The sequence below is a fragment of the Cibotium barometz genome, chromosome 7, assembly GCF_041138505.1.
Source record: "Cibotium barometz isolate CiBa-2024 chromosome 7, ASM4113850v1, whole genome shotgun sequence".
In the NCBI taxonomy this organism is placed as follows: domain Eukaryota; kingdom Viridiplantae; phylum Streptophyta; class Polypodiopsida; order Cyatheales; family Cibotiaceae; genus Cibotium; species Cibotium barometz.
Window position 1 is genome coordinate 23687619 of NC_141052.1, and position 11712 is coordinate 23699330.

The 11712-nt window shown below is 38.6% G+C and overlaps 1 pseudogene; it reads left to right on the plus strand.

The window, feature by feature from the left end:
• The first annotated feature begins 9534 nt into the window (after positions 1-9534).
• On the plus strand, positions 9535-10983 carry LOC147636796 (uncharacterized; annotated as a pseudogene).
• The last annotated feature ends 729 nt before the right edge of the window (positions 10984-11712 follow it).

Consider the following 11712-nt stretch of genomic DNA (forward strand, 5'->3'; position numbering starts at 1 on the left):
TTTAAAAAAAATTAAATACTTATGCTGTGGAAGTGGAGCTACACGGCATGGGGGGGAGATTGCACCCAATCTTGTTTTGATGGTGATGTTATTCTTTCTCTCTTGTCTTATGTTATGCAATGTGATTTGATTTTTCAATTAAATTCAAGCCTTTATTTAATTTTTGATCTATTTTATGAGTTTTTAATTATTTCTTCTAGAAGATTAAAGGGTCCCCTGACAATGGTATCAGAGTTTGGGTGTAAATTCTTGAAGAAGATTAAATCATCAGAAACCAAAGGATAAAGGGGGAAAGCTTACAAGAAACCAAAGGATAAAGGGGGGAAAGCTTACAAGAAACCAAAGGGTAAAGGAGAGAAAGCTTAGAAGACCTTTGGGCCAAAGATTGAATGGTTATTAGATTTGTATAGACCCTTGGATGGAGATTAGAATCATTGACTAGGAATTAATGTCACGCTTCTTGCAAATACCACTATTGTGCAAGAGAATCCACATATGGTTTCACAAAAGTGGTTTTGAGAATTTGATTTTGGTTTTGAGATCTTTCTTTATAGATGTGAAGACCAAGGCATGAGTAGCACTCTCCTATTCTCAGAATTCTGAATTCTGGGTAGTGGCCAGAAGAAGGATTCTAAATTTAACCTCCTCTACCTAGCGGCTCTACGCAAGTGCGAATTAAGAAAGGAAGGGGGGCGCTAATTGATACGCCGAATTAGCAGCTTTCGTGCACCTTAATCTCCACCTAAGCTTTTCTTAAGCTTTTAATCTAGATGCGCTGAATTAAGCTTTTAATCTAGATGCGCTGAATTAAGCTTTAAGAATAAAGCTTTAATATAACAAGCCTTATATATATATAAATTTCTATTTTTGTTTTTCCTCCACCTTTCCCCTTCGTTGTTGGCCGTTTTCTGGAGAATCTTATGTTAAGCTTTAATTAAAGCTTAAAACTAATTTCGTGAATTATATATATATATATCCATCACTCCTATTTATGTCGCTCTTCTCCAACTGGCCGCAGGAAGCACAAAAGTTCATGGTGGGGAGTTTATTTTCTTTAATTTTTATTTTTTTTCCATCTCTCTCTCAGTCACGCTGGGCGCAGCTTTTATTTGAAGCCCTTAGAGGTTTATTAAAATGATTTAAAATGAAACCTTGACATATATATATATATCCACCTTTTCCTTGCCACAATGGCGGCGGACTGCAACAAGGCAATCTCAAGAGGGAGGGCGCGTTGTTTAATTTCTCCTTCCGTCAACCGTTTAAAGTGCTACACACTATTCTTTGTGGTTAAAGCTTTAATAAAGCTTTGTTAATATATAGATAAATAAATATATATGAAGCCTTATCTTCTATTATTTCTCGACAGCACATACTGAAAATTTCGTCCTCTTTCTCTCCAAAAATGTGCGCTGCACGAATTAGCAGCTTAAAGGCACCTTAATTATGCGTTAATTAGTGCTTAATGTTTGATTACATACTGGATTTTTGGAAAAGCCTTAACTTAGGCTTTAATTAGAGCTAAATGCTAAATATATATGCGTGTGTGTATAGGACCACATATCCTTTTTGTATTCAAAAACCAAAAATCTAAGGCTTTAGTTGAAGCCATGTAATAAAGCCTTATATTATAAAACTTATAATATAAAGTCCATATAGCAAAGCTTATAAGCTCTATATATTGATTGCTATAATTAAGGACTTTTGTAATCAACCAAGATAAACAAATACTTTCAAGATTCTTCTACCATTGCTTTTTGGAGGTTAAATTAAGGATTTCAAGGGCTACAACCAACATTAGATTTTCAAAAGTTTTGTCAAGGTTTGTTTTTTAAAGATTTCATCAGGGGTTGTTAATTATCACAAAAGTCAACCTGGAGGACAACAACTTCTCTTCAACATACAAGCTTCCAACTGTTACGAATTATAGCTAAGTACTCACCTTCTGTAATTCAATTACTCGTATCAAATGAAAATTATTACTCGTCGATTTATTTTCTTTTAACTGATATTTTGCAGTCCAACACAAGTAAGTTCCTCTATTTTCCATAATTGAAACATTACATATACTTGCAATATTTGTGACCTTTTATGATGTATTTTGTAGCAAGGTTGTTCGACACTTGCAAGTAAGTTCCTATCTTTCATAGCTTAGTAAATAAATTTTCCAATATTTCTATGTAAGTTTTATTTTTCAGACGGTGACTCGAACACTTTCCAAGTAAGTTTCTCATCCCTATCCTTACAATAGTGATCATGCTTCAATAGTCATTGATAAAACTTCGAGATTTTATTTCTTATAAAGTCATAATCCGTAGTTATGTATGGAATTATAATCTGTTCGCATTCCTTCACATTTTTCTCAATGTAAAGTATCATTTCAATTGAATATATATATATATATATATATAAAGATACGACTCTCTACACTTGAGTTTTGTGTTTATTATTTAATGGGGAAAGGGCACGAGATGCAAAAGCATAATGGTGAGTGCAATTAGAAAGCATAGGAAGTCACGAGGGAGGCATCATAGTGAGGGAGGAACACAAATGCCATCACATGTGAAAGTGATGACAAAATGAAACATGCACAAGGTAATTGCCATTATGAAGCTTGCATACTTTAATTCCAAAGAAGATTTATCAATTAGAAAGTTTGAGAAGTTGTGTGACTTAGCTTATGCTCTTCATGGGGAATGCATGCATGTCTAACGTGATTATTCCTCATACACAAATATGATGGCTTACAAGGAGTTTATGTTTTGTTATCTCACAATATTTAGAAGAGTTAAGAAGTCCCTTTATGCCTTGACAATGGATGAAACCGCAAATAGGGCACTAGAAAAGCATTTAATTATGTATATCTACTATTTAGCTTCAAATGGTAAAGGCTCGTGTAAAATTGAGTTTGTAAGGCTTCTTCCAGTACCTAATGGTTGTGCCCAAACCAAGTATGATCCGATAGTCTGAGTTTTAAATGAGTTTGGCCTTGATAAAGCAACGCACGCTGGAAATTGCTACTAATGGAGATAGTTTTATGCTTGGTTATCATCACGGTGGTTTAGTTACCAAATTGAAGAGGGATGTGCCTCATCTCACTAGTATACATTGTATTGCACACACAGAGGCTCTTTCTATAGAGTTGATGTACCAAAGTCCTTTTCTTGCCTTGATCTACATGGTGACATTTGATTTGCAGCATGTTTAAGTTTAGTTAGCTATTGAGAGTTATGACAGTTCTACTCAGAACTATGTTCCTTGCCTTACTCTATCTATTTTTTAATCTTTGTTTTCACATCCTAAATGCCTAGGCTGAAACTTGGAGTTGGTAAGCTATAATAATGCTCACTTGCAGGTTATTTTTAGCAAGGAGTTTCAGCATTTTAGGAGCTAGAAGCAAGGGGAATAAGAGGGTGACTAAAGGGGGTGACTTGGGGGCTATTTGGGCAACGTTTTGGTGACCTAAAGAGGGCTAGACAACAAGCTGTTGACTGCTGAATTTTGCCGTTTCGGAGCATCTGCATTAACATTTTGCTTCATCTCATCTAAGGAGGGCCTTCACTTCAAGTCAACATTCACGTATCGCCTTTGTACACAATAACACCTTCAATGGCTTGGGGTGAGGCCTGCTGGCTCTTGATGTGATCTAAACATGTTGTTTTCTTATTAGTTCTAACGGACATAATGTTGGTGAGCTCCTACGTGAGCCAGAGATGTTGCAGGTTATTTCTCTTTTGTTTTCATTTCTGCTTATAGGTGGTTCTTATGCCTCTAGCTTTTCTTTATAGGTTTGGAGGTAGCCTAGGAGGAAAGCATCACCAATAACAAAATGATTGATTTGGAGGAATTGGCTTTGGTATATTCGTATTTTAGGAGACAAGTGCTATGGCGCTTACCTTTTGCTAATATATATCCTATTTATTTTGTGTGTAAAGATGATAGCTAAATGGTGTGTTGAGTGTAGTTATCAATGGTCGATTCAAATTTTGGATACATATTGCTGACCCAACGCGCTGGGTGTCTTGGAATAACATCTTACGAAAGTACGTGTTTAAGGGTTTATATATGGATTTTCTGTCAGCATTATTGTTGTATTATTTTTTTTCTTGTTGTGTTCACTAGTTTCTTAATAATTTCATGGTACTGAGAAGTGAGTCACAGATGCACGTCTATTTCTTTGCCAACAATGACTATCCTGATGTTTCCTGTGGAGCTTAACTCGATAAGCCTTAGGTAGGCCCATTGTCATATGGCTATTTAGTATATCGACAATTCTTTTAGAGGAAGGTAGGTATGTAATAAATGATGCATGGTGGTTTGGGTGGTCAAATAACATTACATGTACTGTGATGAAGTCTTAATAGTATCCAACTTTCTTACTGTTGTGTTATGGTTGTGGCATTTAATATGAAGTATTGTAGAGGCTTGTGTGGAGAATTTTGTAATATGTTCAACATACAATCTCTCTGCAACTGAGTTGTTATCAAGCTTTCCCTTCCTTATAGGTTCCAGGCTCAAAATGAGGAGATAAACAAAGAATTTTACTCAATTCTAGAGGGGCCAACCCAGTCATTAGCTTTGCTACGCTCTTCCTCACATGTTGATATGAATTTTGCGAAGCATTTGCAACATAAGTTCTTGCAAAAATCAAATGTTGCATTTGGGAGATTCAATGATGAGTTGAAAGCTGAAAGCAAGTGAGTGCATAACCTTTATGAGTAGTAATACTAGTGTTATTTAAAGTTTGGATAATCTTTCTTGTAGGCTATTTTGGATTACTTGATTAAGACTCATGAGTCACATTTTACAATGACTCTAGTTATGTGGGTTTAAGCTATTAAAATTTGATGTGGCATACCATTGTAGAGGTATAGGTGAGTAGATATGATCCTCTACACAAGAGAGCATAACATAGCCTTGGCCTCACAAGCCCTAAGCCTCCAAGCCCTAAGCCTCCAAGCCTTCCTTGAGTGTGCCCCATGCCCCTATTATATAGGAGGGCCCTCAAGTGACTCTTGACTCTCCATTTCCTATGTGTGACCCTTGGATGTCTGACCCTAACCTTAACCCTTAAGGATAGTCCTAACCTTAACCCTTAAGGATAGTCCTAACCCATGCTCCACTAGAGCTTGTTCCCATGCTCCCATGCTCACAAGCCTAATGTGGTTAGCCTCCTAGTATATGCACACATTATGTGCATATAACATACTTCCTCTCTCTCAAAACATTACACTCTTGCAATGAAAAAAAAAACTGCGCTCAACAATCTCAACCGACTCCCAAGTCGAATCCTCTATTTCCCTATCTTTCCACCTAATTTTAATCTATGGGATTAGTCAGCTACAAAGTTTCCTTTCCTTGAATTCAAGTACCTTATCAGGTTCATGTGAGACATAGGATAAATCTTCGACTTCAACAAGTTCTTGAGGAGTAACTGTGTAATCCTCACCTCCCAGTTTCCCTTTCAATCTATTGATATAAAAGACTGGATGAACTCTAACATGTGGAGGTAGTTTATAGTTCATACGCAACCGTGCCAATCCGATGTATAACTCAAAATTGACCACAATATCTAAGACATAAATGCGAGCATTTTCCTTTTGACAAAGTTTGAAAATCTTTAGGAAAACCAACGCTCCTGGTTCAAAAGACCAAATTGAGCGTCCTCTATCAGCATAGAATCGTGCCCTATCCTGAGCACTCCTGATAAAATCCCGAGCTTCGGTCAACATTTCCTGCATATCACGCAAGAAATCCCTCGATGCATCAAGCTCGATGTTCTCAAGACCAACATCAATAGGTGCCGTGGGTTGATACCCATACATAAGCATGAACAGACTAAAACCAATAGCTGTGTGTTTAAAACTGTTATAGGTAAATTCCATCATTGAAATATATTTTTTCCAATTTGATGCTTTTCTAAAGACATAGGCACGAAGCATATTCTCTACAAAGACATATGCACGAAGCATATTCTCTACAATATGATTCATACGCTCTGTTTGCCCTGTTTGCCCATCAGACACTGCAGACTCTTTTCAAGTGGATTTAGTGACCTAAACCACTAGCTTGATTTTCCTTAATGACAGATTATTTTTTTGGTGATAATAGAGTGGATGGACCTATCTCCCCCACTAATTGTGACTACTCTACAAACACCACATCTTGGCTTTTTGGATCATAGAGTCGACAAGCCTCTCACTCTTGACTATATCCAAGAAAGACACACTTCTTACTTTTGGCGTCAAGCTTCTTCCTAGATGCATCTGGTATATGTACATAAAATTCATAGCCAAATGTTCTAAAATGAGACACTAAAGGTTTCTTACCAAAGTAGGCCTCTTGTGGTGTGATACCCTTGAGCGCCTTTGTTTAGCTCTGATTGAGGATGTAAACTGATGTGCTCACTGCTTAAGCCCAAAAAGTTTATGGTAACCCTTTCCCTTTTAGCATACATCGAGCCATCTTCGCACGATGGTCCAATTACGGCATCCTAAAACACCATTTTTCCAAGGTGTGTGAGTACTGGGAGTTGGTGCTTGATGCCATTCTCCTTACAGTAGCTATCAAATTCCGTTGAAAGGAATTCTCCTCCTTAATCTATATGAACTTTTCCACTTTCTTTCATGTCGCATTCTCCACAAGCTTATGACACTGTTTAAACTTGCTAAAAGCTTAGCCTTATTCCGAAGGAAATAAACCCACATCTTTCTATTAACAACATGAAGTAAGAAGATCCCCCCAATGTAGTAGTAGACATCTTACCACAAAGATTAGCATGTACCAACTTTAGAGGAGTCTTTGCCTTATTGCTACTCTCTCGTGTGGGAAATGCCTTCATACAAGCCTCACACGGTTCTTGCAATTTTGAAAATGCTGGCAAATTAGCTACCATTCTCTTTTTATGTATCTCATTTAGCATTGTAAATTCAATGTGACCAAATTGCTCATGCTAAAGCCTGCTCATGCTATTATCTACAATCGTTTATAAGGACACAGCTCGTATATATTGTTACGCCGTACTCCTTTGCCAACTAGCTTGCTTAACTTGCCAAAAGCATCTAGAATTCTTGCTTCAATTTTCTTGAAGCGTACTCCATGATCTGTCTCGCTCACAAACTAATAGTAGGTTCCTCTTGATTTGAGGTAAGCACATCTGACACGGCTTCTTCTCTTCACCTGTAGTAGCTCCCATAAAAGAGATGGTTTCAGACCCTTTAGCTCAATATTTAGCATTATTCCCAATAATAACACTAATAAGTTCTTGTAGAGCCTTCAAGGAACTATACTAACCCTTTTTACTGGTCATGTGTCAAGATACTGCACTATTGGAATCATCATCAACAATTGGAGCCTTAGAAGATGAGCATACCTCTCAATGGGTACCCAAGTTCAAGCTTAGTCTCGATATTGTTAACTGACTCCTTTTTCTTCTATGAAGACTTTAGGGTGCCATTCTTCTTATCAACCTGCTTCTTTCTGCAGTCTTTGACAACCTGACCCTTCTTGTCACAGTAATAGTAGCTCCCTTTAAACTTCTTCTGCTTTGGCTTCTTCTTCTTGTCATCAGAAGGTGTCGTGCTTATTTTTCTAGTTGAAAATGTTGTATCAATGCCATTGTGGGTCTTTAGCCCTGCATCTCCTCCTCAAGCAACATAGCACTAAATTCTTCAAAAATGATAGAGGTGGTACTTTAAATTCTTCATTGTGTTCTTTTAATTGTAATCAGTATGTTATTATTTTTTTAATCAGTATGTTATCAGAAGATGTCGTGCTTATTTTTCTAGTTGAAAATGTTGTATCAATGCCATTGTGGGTCTTTAGCCTTACATCTCCTCCTCAAGCAACATAGCACTAAATTCTTCAAAAATGGTGGTACTTTAAATTCTTCATTGTGTTCTTTTAATTGTAATCAGTATGTTATTATTCTTTTAATCAGTATGTTATTATTTTTTTGTGAGATACATGTTGAGGGTTGGGCATTGAGTGTATACTAACATTATCATTGTGTCCTTTAATTTATAATCATTATGTTGTTATTGTGTTTAACTAATCATGAGTCCATTTGTTTACTTTGACCCTCTCTAGCTTCTTAGATTTCTTTTTTTTTCTATATAGAGGAAAAGGGAGAAGTTTCTCTCTTGTCTTTCAAATGCTTTGGTCATGGAAAGCAAGAAGGTGTAAAGCTTATGAAATGCTCTATCAAATTGACTACTGAAAAAAGTAAGGCATTGTGAGACTTTTCTCCTTTGCATAGTCTTTTCCCATTCTTAGGAAATGTTTTATGAAGTTATATGAATATCCCCCGAGTGCTATGATGGTGGGTATGATGGTGGAGCAAGCACTTTTAATGCTCTCATGCCTGAAATTTGATGGTGGGTATGATGGTGGAGCAAGCACTTTTAATGCTCTCATGCCTGAAATTTGGAGATAATATTGCAACTTCTTTACCTTATGATGGTGGAGCAAGCACTTTTAATGCTTTCATGCCTAAAATTTGGAGATAATATTGCAACTTTCTTTACCTTATCCAAAATGACCAAACGGTGGATAAGAAAGCTAAGGAAATGTGTTTAATGTTGTATTCACTAAGAGTGATTAACTTAGTAAGGATCTTACAGCTCCCCCTTCCTTCTCTTATTCTATACTATACTACTATTACTATGTTATACTCTTTTATACTATATTGCTACTACTATATTATACTATACTATACTACTATTACTATATTCTATACTATACTACTATTACTATATTATACTCTTCTTCTGTACTATACTATACTACTATTATATATGTATATGATTTTGATGTATATATTTTATCCGCCCCTTGTGTGTATGGGCATGCGCATTTTAATGGTATGTGCACATTAATAAAGCCAATGGTGGAAGGCACATAGGTGTAAATAGGAGAAGTGCCTCGCCAGTTTTGTAAAAGGGAAGCCCAATCTTGTACACGTGCACTCTATTATTGGCTCAAGGGCTAAATTTTGGAATATGATTAAAATACCCATGTCATGGAGTGAGCCTACATAATATTGAAAGAAATTCAAAAATTAAAGGTATGCCTATTCCTTTGTACATTTTGATTTGATTTATTTCAAAAAGAGTATGTAAAGAGCTTAAAAGCCATTAAGCCTCTGTCAAACCTTAGGCCGGGTTCAGATAAGGCGGCAGCCAAGCTGCCGCCAGCCTGCGATGCAATCGCAGAGTGCCCCATGGCACTCTGTGTTCACAGTGGGCGGTGGAAATCCACCCCCCCTTGCCACGTGATGGAAGAAGGGGGTTGATATTGTGCCGACCCCCCCCCGCCCAAAACGGATTCCAGGCATTTTTCCCAACGGCCTTTTTCCCAACGGCCATTTTCGAACGTTCATTTTCCAACGTCCCTCCCCCCCCAACACCCTTCAATTTCCTATAAATTAAAGAGTTTAGGGTGAGATTTTGTACCCTCTAGAATTTCTAGAGAACATAATAAGCTTCACAATTTCCATTCTCCAAGGTGCTTTTACATGCACTTCAATCATGCTTTCTTTTTATCCACCCATTTACCTTTCTTTTAATGTTTTTGTGGTACACTTGCCATGCCTTTGACATTGTGTGCTTTTGTTTTTCTTTTAGGGGTGTGCGAAAAGGGCGGGAGGCAACGTGAAGCGAGCGCATAAGGTGACCCCTCACAAACCGCATTTCCATTATCATGACTTATCTATGTGTTTTTAATTTATGTGGTGCTAATATTCTCTTCGTGTTTGATGTAGGTACTATGGATTCCAACACGAGCCATGAATTTGATTCATCGCAACAACGAGGCGACGATGATCCTATTTTCTCCCAAACTTCTCTCCCGCACTCTAATTTCTATTCATTTCCCCATCCTCCTTTTCATGTGCCACCTCATGGCTTCCAAGCCATGCTCAATTCTCCTTCCTTTTCTCCAAACTCTCCCTTCATGTTTCGCCCCCCCCATTCACCTATGGTAGCGCAACCTCCTAATCGATCATCCCCCCTAGGTATCCCAAACATGGGTTCCATTCCCAATTCCCCAGGAAGCCAACCATCACCCAACTCACTCAATAACCCCCCTTTATCTTCTCAACCAAAGCGAGTTCGTGGCATGAGGAAGGAGCCTAGCGATGAGGAGATTGTGTCAGAGACCCAACCTGCGCCAAAGAAACCCAGGAACTCCAAAAAGAAGGTGGTGGTGGACTTGGGGGCAGATGACGACAACGACAATAAGAAAAGCAAGTGGCAAGACTTTTGGGTTGACCAACTCATTCATGTCAGGGGGGGCATGAGTGAGGAGTTCAACAATCCTGGGAAACAAAGGGGTCAACTTGTGGGCAAAGGTGGCCACAAAGCTAGCCGGCATTTACCCTGATTTCAATAAGGATAGTGAAAGTTGTCGCAAGAAGTGGCAAGCGGTGCTAGCAAAATATAGAGTGGACAAAGCTCACAACTCGGTATCTGGCAATGACAGGAGGCACACATGTAAATGGTTCGATGTGGTGGATGAGTATTACCACGATAGAGCCACGGTCACTCCTCTTAGCCACGCTTCTTCATCAACAATGGATGATGCTACTTTCCCCGGCGGTGACAAGGATGAAGTAACTATAGCACTAGATGACGAGAAGCCACAAGCACCCATGTCCTCAAGTCGTCGAGTGACTCCCAAGTATGAGGAATCTTTGGCCACAATGGCCGATACTGGGAAACATCTATTGGACCATCTCAAGGAGACCTCTAGCCAAAATGTTGCCTTGGAGAGGGAGCGACTGAAGATATTGGCAGGATTGCATGCCACAATGAGTGAATTCCTTAAGGAAGGAAGGGGGGGCAACAAGTAGCCTTGGCGGAGGAAATTCTTGTTATTATTCTTGTATGAGTTTATAAAGTTTGGGATCTCGACGTTGCTTTGTTCCTATGCGTTGTATGGATTTATGAATGTTTCTAAGCTCCTAAGAAGCCATATAAGCTGAGAATTTAATATGTATCAACTTGTTTTGGATTTGCAGGTGACAATGGGCATGTCCAAAGACATTGCACTCTATTGTGCGTGGTTGTGTTCTATAGCGATCTATGAATTGCTTAAAGAACCAAGCATGCACAATGATGAGTGCATAGTGCAGACTTGGTTGCATGTTACCGAATGCATGGCACGATCTGTGAGGTTGAGGAAGATTGCGAACCGTAGGAGGGGTCATGAACACAGACAAGCGTGGGCATATCCACGGCCTCAAGGCTTTGTAAAATGCTATCTCCTAAGTGCTTATAGTGCTACCATGTTCAAGCGACGTCTTAGGGTTAGCAAAGAAACCTTTCATTACCTTTGTGGGAGTCTAGCACCATTCATGCAAAAGAAAACCACAAACTTCCGTGTGCCTGTGTCTATTCAAGATAGGGTAGCCATTGCTCTAAGCAGACTTGCTACAGGCGATGGACTACTGGGCCTTGGTGACACCTATGGTTGCGCTAAGAGCACATGTTGTGAAATAATCCTTGCATTTTCCAAGGCAATTGTGAAATCGGGTCTCCGGAATATGTACATAAGATGGCCTTCAAGATCTCGGCTTGCAACTTTAGCACGAGAGTTTGAGGCACTTAGGGGAATTCCCTACGTCGTTGGTGCGATAGATGGTTCTCACATCCCCATCATTGCACCCCGTGACAACCATGTTGACTACTTCAATCGGAAAGGGTTCCACTCTAT